General features: G+C 52.3%; 1 long non-coding RNA gene across 1 annotated transcript in view; it reads right to left on the minus strand.

The window, feature by feature from the left end:
• The window catches only part of LOC103792968 (uncharacterized), a 216085-nt gene extending 209567 nt beyond the window's left edge, over positions 1 to 6518 (minus strand). The window contains exon 1 of the long non-coding RNA XR_008481385.2: positions 6343 to 6518. This is a non-coding gene — a long non-coding RNA (uncharacterized LOC103792968). The remainder of the gene's footprint in view (positions 1 to 6342) is intronic.
• Between the last annotated feature and the right edge of the window lie 2329 nt (positions 6519 to 8847).

An 8847-nucleotide genomic window follows, 5' to 3' on the forward strand; every position in this document is an offset into this window, starting at 1 on the left:
TTAACCCTGAGAAAGTAGAGAAATGGTATCTCAGAATAGAGGCTCATCCTTAAATCATATCTTGATGGAAAAGACGTGATGTCTTTATATTCTTCATATCTGCAAAAAGAGGAAACTTCAGCAGAGACAGCTGTGGGGCACAGACAGGTGTTTGGGGACTCCTGGACTGTGAAATCCTTTAGGGTTTAAAACTCAGAGGCTGGGAAGGAAGCAGCAGACAAGTGAATTGGGCCACGTGGGGCCGAAGGGCCAGGGTCCTGAGCAGAACTCAAGCTCAACTGAGAGGTGGCGTCAAAGCTGCAGCCAATGGCTGCCGTGGGGTGGGGCTCTAGTACAGACTAACCTTCTGATTGGCCAAAAGAAGATAGAAACAGATTCTCATCTTGTCATTATAATTCCCAATTTAATAAACAAAACCAAAAACACTCTGAAGGACAAATTTCATGACTGTGGCTTCTCCCAGGGATGAAGTTGGGGAACAGAAGTGACCCTATAGAAAAGTAGGCTCGACTTTACCAATAATGTTTCATCTCCTTCTTTAAAAAAAAAAAAATGTCTTGAAGTAAAAATGATTGGAAGTCACTAAAAGGAATGAAGTTGTGATACATGCTACAAAGTGGATAAGGTCAGAAGCATTATGCTAAGTGAAGGAGGCCAGAAAATACAAAAGGTAGCCTATTGCATGGTACGCTTTATATAAATCCAGAAGGAACGGAAAGCAGATTCGCGGTTGTCAGGGGTTTGTCATTGTAACTTCACAGCACGGTGAGAGGAGAGTTCAAACCACGAAGCTCCTTCTTTGCGGATTCTGAGACCAGGAGAGAACAGGAGCTAGACAGGGAGACAGAGGTGCTGGCTGTACAACATGGGGAATGTGCTGAAGGACCCTGAATCGCACACTTTAAAATGGTTAAGTGTATGTCATGTTAATTTCACCTCAAAAACTATGACTGGAGGTTTACTAAGTTGTCAACTCAGGATGATGTGCGTCAAATTATTTTTTTACACATTTTTCCAAATTTCTGATACACATATTAGAATATATTTTACCCACTACACGGGTGAAATTCAACACAGTGAAGGGCCACGACAGGCCTGGGAGGCACTGGTTTGCCACGGTGGATGTCAATCATCCACGGTGCCCATGGGGTCACCTGGTCGTCATTCAGCCGGCCATCCCCAACTGGGAGACCTGCTTATCTTTCCCAGCCTCAGAAAAACTGGTGGGATCAGAGATAAAAATAAAACTGCAGAATGTTGGGCCAGACACAAAAGAGAACAGGCTGTATGATTCCATTTATATTAGGTGCAGAAACAGACAAATCTGATCAATGCTGAGAGAAGCCAGGATGGTGGGGTATTTGTGGGGTGGTGGCTGGGAGGAGCATGAAGGGGGTTGTACTGGTCACGTCCTGATTCTGAATCTGGATGCCAGTGGCACAGATGTGTTCAGTTTGTGAAAACTCCTCAGGCTGCACATTCGAGCATGTGCTTTCTTATATTACTTTAGCTTTAGAGTTTTTAAAGAAATAATAAGTGCATAAATCCATCAGATACGTTGAATTTCCTGCCAAACCTTTGAAATTGAGGCCCAGGCCTTGGCTTCAGGTTGCAAGGCATCTGAGAGGTGAGCTTGTGGGATGTTGTACAGAAGTGGGTCTCAAAGGCTTATTATAACTTTTTTTGTGCAAACAGAAATTACCCCAGCACATCTGGAGACCAAGCTCCTAAAGCAGGTGTGAGTATAGCTTGTCACTGTAACTTCACAGCACAGGGAGAGGAGAGTTCGAAACTACGAAGCTCCTTCCTGTGGATTCTGAGACCAGGAGAAAGAAAATGGAGGATGTGAATGTCATCCACCCAGACCAAGCTGTTCTCAGGCTTAGAAGCAGGGAAGAACCGTAATTGCAGAGGGCACACACTCCTCTAATTTTTCGGAAAGCATCTGAATGCACTGGTGTGTTAGTGAGTTCTCGGGTAAGCTGTGCGTCTCTCCCCATACCCTCACTCCCTCCACAAGTTCACAGACACCTTGGAGGGAGCCAGGAAAGGCTGTGAAAGGACGGCGCCCAGAGTGGCCTTCCAGAGCCCCTGCGCCCCTCCCCAGACCCAGCCAGGCCAGCACAGCGGGCCATTTGAAGGGATCCCACAGCCGCAGCCCAGAAGGCCACATTTTCATGGAGTTTGTCCATATCCATGGCAAACAGCAGGCAGGCCAGGGATTATATAAGCTAATTACCCCGTTCCTTCCCCTCAGTGCAGAAAAGGTCATGTCCCCACAGCGGGCAGGCGCAGAGCACAAGCACAGCCCCCACCTCCATCCCCCGCCCCAGGGTGTGGGTGGAGAGAGGAGAGAAGGAAAAGAGGGAGGGAGGAAGGGACAAAGACAGAAAGAGAGGAGAAGGGAAAGAACAACAGAAGCAGAGGTGAAAAAGAGGGAGAGAGAGACAGGCAGAGAGGCAAAGAGAGACAGAGAGAAAGAGAAAAGAAAGGGAGAAAGACATTGAAAGAACAGGAAGAGAGAGAAAAAGGAAACAGGAGGGGATGGAAGAGAAGGAGATTTGCCTTTTTCCTTCCTTTTCTTTCTCTGAAATTCATCACAGGGAGAATCTGCATTACCAAGAACAACCCCCAGTAGCCCTGGTACGCGCTGAGCAACTGGGCAGAAGCGACCTGCATAGGTTCGAGTCCCTGCTGGCCATCTGTAGCCACTCCATCCCACTATCCCAGGTGGATGGTTTCCTCCTGGGTGATCAGGGCCTTGTCTGTGTCTGCCCTATAGTGTGGGGAGGACATGGATGGACTCCGTCTTTATGCGCCAGCAGGCATGCACAGTGGGAGCTGTGACTTGTCGCTGTTCCTCCAATAGCAGCCATCGCTCAAAAAGGGGCCGCAGCTCATCTACCCAAGACAGGCCCAGGTGACACCTGTACTCCAGGTTAGCATCTGTCCCAGAGAGAAGAGTCCTGATGTGGTCCCTTGCTCTGTCCCTGGGTGATGGGATGAACTGGGGGTGATGATGGTTGGTGGGCCCATGTTAGTTACCAGCTGGGAGCTGGCTGGGGTGCAGGTCTCACCTCCATCATTTACTTAGGCTGGGCTGGGGCACCACATGTTGGCATTACATCCTGAGCAGAACTAGTCCCAAGTGGAGACCCACCTGCTCTAGTGCCCGCTAGGAGGTCAGTGTCCCCATAAGGGCAGTTGAGTCCAATGTGCAGCGGCCCTGAAGGAGGTGGTCCTACTTCTATCCCTGGTCCCCCTCTCTCCAGCCGTGAGTGTTGGGCAGCCTCTGATGGGGTCCTAACCTATAAAATGGGAGTCTCATGGCTGACTTCCAAAGATTTTGGGGAGACCCACTCAGATGACTCACCAGAGGGGATCTCCCAGTGGGTGCCAGCTGTCCCCACCATTACCCTTGGAGACCACAGGCCCAATCTGAGGAGCCTCCCAATCTGAAAAAACAGGGACCTGAGTCCGGGGCTTACTGTGGCTCTCAAGATACTCATTCCCCACTTTCTTCAAACTTCCAAGAAGCGCCTCCAGCCCCCAGGCCACTGTGCTGACAGGAAGTGCAGTCACTACGGAAGGGAGGCTCCTGTGTGTATACACCTGCACCTTCTCAAAGCCCCAGAGGCCTGACATGGAGCCAAACTGTTGCGGAAGCCCCGAACCATCGGTTCACAATGGTCAGTCATTATTACAAGAACAGCAAGTGCAAGCACTTATTGAGCACTTACTGTATACCAGGCATTGCTCTACGTGCTTTGTGTGTTTAAATAATCCTCACTACAGATTATAGATGGGCAACGTTCCTATCGCAAACTTGCAGATGAGGCTTGCCTAAAGTCACCAGCAAAATCATTGAGCCTACTTCAAACCTTCCGGTGTGGCTCTGGTCCCTGGGCCCTTGATTTACACAGACTCGAAGGGTCTCTTGAGGGCAGAGGCCAAGAGGTAGAGGCTAAGGGGCTTTGGAGAAGCAGGGGCCCAGGCATCCAGGATCCATCCTGGCAGGAATTCCTGGCAGCCCTACCAGTGCAGACTCTGCCGCCTGCCCTAGAGCCCCCTCCCAGCTTGGTGGCTTTTTTTCCCACTACCTCAGCCATGTCCCTCACAAGGCATCCTCCTTTTGAAAATAAAACCAGGGGTGGGCAACTTCAGTTTTCCACTCCATACCACAAAGCCCTGATGAAGGAATTCCACTGCCTTCTGGGAAGAGAAAGGAAAAAAACATCACAACACATCCGACAGGCACACCTGCATCTCTGCAGACATGCTTGGGCTCTGGAGCCTGCCAAGCCCCAACCAGCCTGTGTCCTGCCAGGATGTATATCCCTCTTCCAGTGACAGTGGGGTCCTGACATTTAATGCTGAGGAGGTGACCCCCTCCGACGTCTCTGGACTGGGCCTTGACAAATAGCAGTCACTTCTGAATCCATTCCTCCAAAAGGTCACCAGCCAGACGCCGACAGAAAACCCAGCCACAGCCGTCACCTGCCGTCAGTCTTCCCCCACCCCACCTTCTCCCCCATCTGTCTGGCTTGTGGAATCCTGTTCTGGCAGGAAGGCACTAGCCAGGACCCCTGCCCACCAAGGCCTGTCACCCTCCTGACTCCCAGCATTCCCTCCTTCCCCCTCACCAAGCAGGGGACTCTCACGTCTCTGCCCTCATCCCCAGGAGGACCACCAGGCTAGTGGGCCCTGAACCCTCCCCTGCTGTCTGGGGTTAGACACAACAGGCTTGCCTTGAAGCAGAGGAGCCAAGGGTCCTTCCCTACACCTGCAGAAAGCAAAGCCCCATCACCAAATGTTGGCCCCATGCCCTGGGAAAGAAAACCCTCCATGAAAGTCCAGCAAACCCAGATCTTTCCCTAATGCTGGCCCTAATCCACCCCAAATACTTCCTCAGTTTGCAACAAAAATTGCTAAGTAGCTCTCACAGGCCTCATCTCCTTCACCAAGGCAGTCCACTGAGCCTCAGCCACCACTGCCATGTGGCGCCAGCACAGGGTGCAGGCGGGGAGGTGTGGCTTCTGTCATCAGCTGTGTCTTCATCCCGGAAACCACCCTTAACCGGGCACCCTGCCAGGCGCTGCCTTTAGCTACAATTTCCCAACTACTGTGTCCAAATGTGCTTTTATCTTAAAGTCTTACTTTTTTATGGTTTTATTTTCAAATTATGAAAAGTAATGCACACTCACTGACGGTAGAAAATGAGTGAGACATAAAATACACAAAGAGGAAAGTAGGGTCCCCCTGCCAGACTTGGCTGGGACTGGGAAAGGGACCTCCCCTCTGTGGGGGTGACTCTCGAAAGCCTTGGGATGAGCTCCTAGTTTCCCTAAACACGCCCACATTCCATGATGTCTAGTTACCATCTTAAGCTGCAGTCCTGGGAGGAATCTAGGCCCCCATCATTTATTCACTCCCTGATTCCAGACCTGGGTACAAATCCTAGCAGCCCCATGACCACCTTGCCAGCTTCCTCGTCACAAAACAGAGCTGTTGCAAGGATTCAATGAGGTTCACCCCACAAAGCCCTTTGCACTATGTCTACACATGGTAAGTTCTCAAGAAACAGCACCAATGAATGTATCACCACCATCGAAGTGGTGTCAAGAGTCTCTGCTTAACAGAGCCATGCCCTGAGGTGAGGATTTGAGGGAAGGTAGTTTATTGGGGAGGTGGTCCCAGGAAGTCCAAGGAGTGGGCGGGTGAGACTAAAGAGGCTAATGAAGGTGTCAGCAAGGCCAGCGGACACATGGGCTCCAGAAGAGAGGTGCTGAACACCCTCAGGGTTATCTCACCCACTAGGCAAGGAAGCTGGGGTATTTATCCTCCGCTCTCACCATTATTGGCTGGGGGTTGCTCTGGAGGGAACTTAGTTTCCTGGCATGTGGGTCTGGACTGGAATGGTGAGTACAGGGAACTGGGTGGAACCAGTGCAGGTGCTGTTCAGTGCTAGATCTGTGCTTGAAGGTGGAGACACAGGCAATTCATGTTCTAGGCTCTCCAGGGACTGCCCCTGGAGACTGGAAGGTGGACCCGGGAGTGGGTCACTCATATTGCTACAGCCATTCACAAAATGCTTCCTCTTCTCTCCGTCTTTCTCCCTCACTTTTCATTGCCACAAACAGGACAGGGACCTCGGGGGCAGCGTCATGCACTCCAGCCTGACTCCTGGTCACGCTCCCACCTCTGCAACCCACCCCCCCCCCCACCAGAGTCCAGTGGAGACCACGCAGCAGGGGCCACACCAGCCTTGTCCACAGACAAGGCGGTAGAGGACAAACGTTCAAATGCGGAGCGGGGAGGCTTGAGCACGACTCGCCCTCTCACCTGGTGGTCCCAGGATCTCGGGAGGAGACCCACCTGCTGAGCCTCTGCGTCTACATCTGCAAAGTGGGACTTGCAGGCGTGACCGCCTCTTTAGGCTGCGTGAGAAGTCCGGGGACACAGGGAACCTTCAGCCCAGGCTGAGTGCCTGTCTGCTCATGGTTTGCCAATTCAGATCCAAGAAAACCACACCGCTGCCCCGAAAGAGCAGAACGCAGAGCCCCTCCCTCCCCAGGAGACTGGGCTGTCCCTGGGTCGGGGTTGTTTGCATGAAGGCAAAGCCCGGAAGAGGGAAGGAAATGCCCCGGGTCGCAGGCGAGGCCTCGAGCGTGCCCGCGCCGCCCCCTGCTGGCCACGGGTGGAGTCGCAGGAGCCGCGCGGGGCGGGACCTCAGCTGCGGGCCGCAGCGCCCTCCCCGGCCACGCCCTGGGGTCTCAGGGGCCAGGCCCAGGAGCAATGCACGCCTTAAAGACCGGAGGCCCGGCAGGCGCGTCTGGGAACACTGATGGACGACCTCCTGCAAAGGATTATCCCCAGCCAGAGGACAGGGCTCGGGGAAGCGGGACGGCGCCGCGTCTACACCCCGCACACCGGTGGCCCCTGGAACTGCCCACACCCCTGGCTCCCTGGTCAGTCGGTCACTGCCAGATTCCCCACTCCCACCGCCACAAGCAGAAAAGGGGATGACGTGGGGTGGGAAATTCAATGGTAGCCCAAAAAATCAGTCTTCAAGATAAATCGTGTTTTGAAAATTCAAAATCAATGCAAACATATCCAAGAACAAAATAGCGAAACTGTAAATGAAGTCAGGATCAGTAGAACTGATGGGTCCTTTTGCCTAGGGTTGCAATACCGCTGATCCCAGCACCGTTATTTATCTGTTGTTATTTAAAGCTTTGATATTAGACCAGGCAAGATGGCTCACACCTGTAGTCCCAGCACTTTAAGAGGCTGAGGTGAGAGGATCACTTGAGGCCAGGAGTTGGAGACCAGCCTGCACAACATGGTGAGACCCCATCTCTACAAACAATACGAAAATTAGCCAGGCGTGGTGGCCCACAGCTGTGGTCCCAGCTACTCAGAAGGCTGAAGCAGGAGGATCACCTGAGTCCAGAGGGGTCAGGGCTGCCATGAGCCGAGATCATGCCGCCACTGCACTCCACTCTGAGCAACACAGTGAGGAAAAAAAAAAAAGCTTTAATATTTTGTGTATCATGAATTTTTGCATTGATTTTTATTTTTTCAACATCACACTAAAATATTTATCTTGATGACAGGATTTGGGGAGTTGCGCTTTGTGCTTTTTTAGCATTTCCTTACAACTTGCACCCAAGGCAATGGCATCACCTGCCTCACCCTAGCCACGGCCCCTCCCTCCTGCTTCCTTCTGTGGTCTCTCCTCCGAGGCTCTGGATCTCTTAACTCCTCAGACCTCCCAACCAGGCAAGGTCCACCTCCCTTCCTTCCAGCAGCTCTAGAAGGTGGAACAGGCAAAGAGATGGATTCTACCCTAGAACCTTCTGAGAACACACCTGGCCAGCATCTGGATTTTCGCCCAGGAGTCTGTGGCAGATGCTGACCTCCAGAGCTGCGGATAGCACAGGTGTGTTGCCTCACACTCCTAAATTTGTGATAATTTATGACAGCAGCCACAGTGCCCTCCAGCGTGCTTTTTTTTCCTAAGATGGAGTCTCGCTCTATTGCCCAGGCTGGAGTGTAGTGGTGCAATCTCAGCTCACCGCAACCTTTGCCTCCAGGATTCAAGTGATTCTCCCACCTCAGCCTCCCAAGTAGCTGGGATTACAGGCACCCACCACTATGCCTGACTAATTTTTGTATTTTTAGTAGAGATGGGGTTTCACCATGTTGCCCAGGCTGGTCTCTAACTTCTGAGCTCAGGTGATACGCCGGCCTTGGCCTCCCAAAGTGCTGGGATTACAAGTATGAGCCACTGCATCCAGCACCGCACCAGCGTGCTTTAAGGAGTCCTGGGACCCCTGGAGATGATACAGGAGGGAGAGCGGGGGAAGGGAGCAGGTTGGCCTCACTCACACACCACAGGCCCTGGATCAATCTCCTGGGGCTGCCATAACAAATAACCAGACTAGGGGGCTTAAAACAGCCCAGATCAACTCTCACAGGCTGAAGGCAGAAGTCGGAAGTCAAGGTGCCAGCAGGGCCATGCTCCTTCTGAAGGCTTTGGTGTAGGATCTCTTCTATTTTCTGGTGGCTGCAGGCTTTCCTGGAGTGGCCTTTGGCTGCATCACTCCCAAACCTGCCTCTGCAGTCACATCAGATCTCCTCCTCTGACTCCCGTCTCCCTCTGCCCCACTGTTCTAAGGACACTTGAGATGGCATGACTGCTTACTCTACCTTAGCTGGACCTCATCTTCAAGCGACTACAGAAAAGAACAGGACCCCTGGGTCTCACCAGTGGAGACTGCTGGAGCTCAGAGGTGGTGCTCTCTCAAAGAAGTTGGGGAGCTGCCAGGGGCAGGACCCTGGTGT

The sequence above is a fragment of the Callithrix jacchus genome, chromosome 5 (assembly GCF_049354715.1).
Source record: "Callithrix jacchus isolate 240 chromosome 5, calJac240_pri, whole genome shotgun sequence".
In the NCBI taxonomy this organism is placed as follows: domain Eukaryota; kingdom Metazoa; phylum Chordata; class Mammalia; order Primates; family Cebidae; genus Callithrix; species Callithrix jacchus.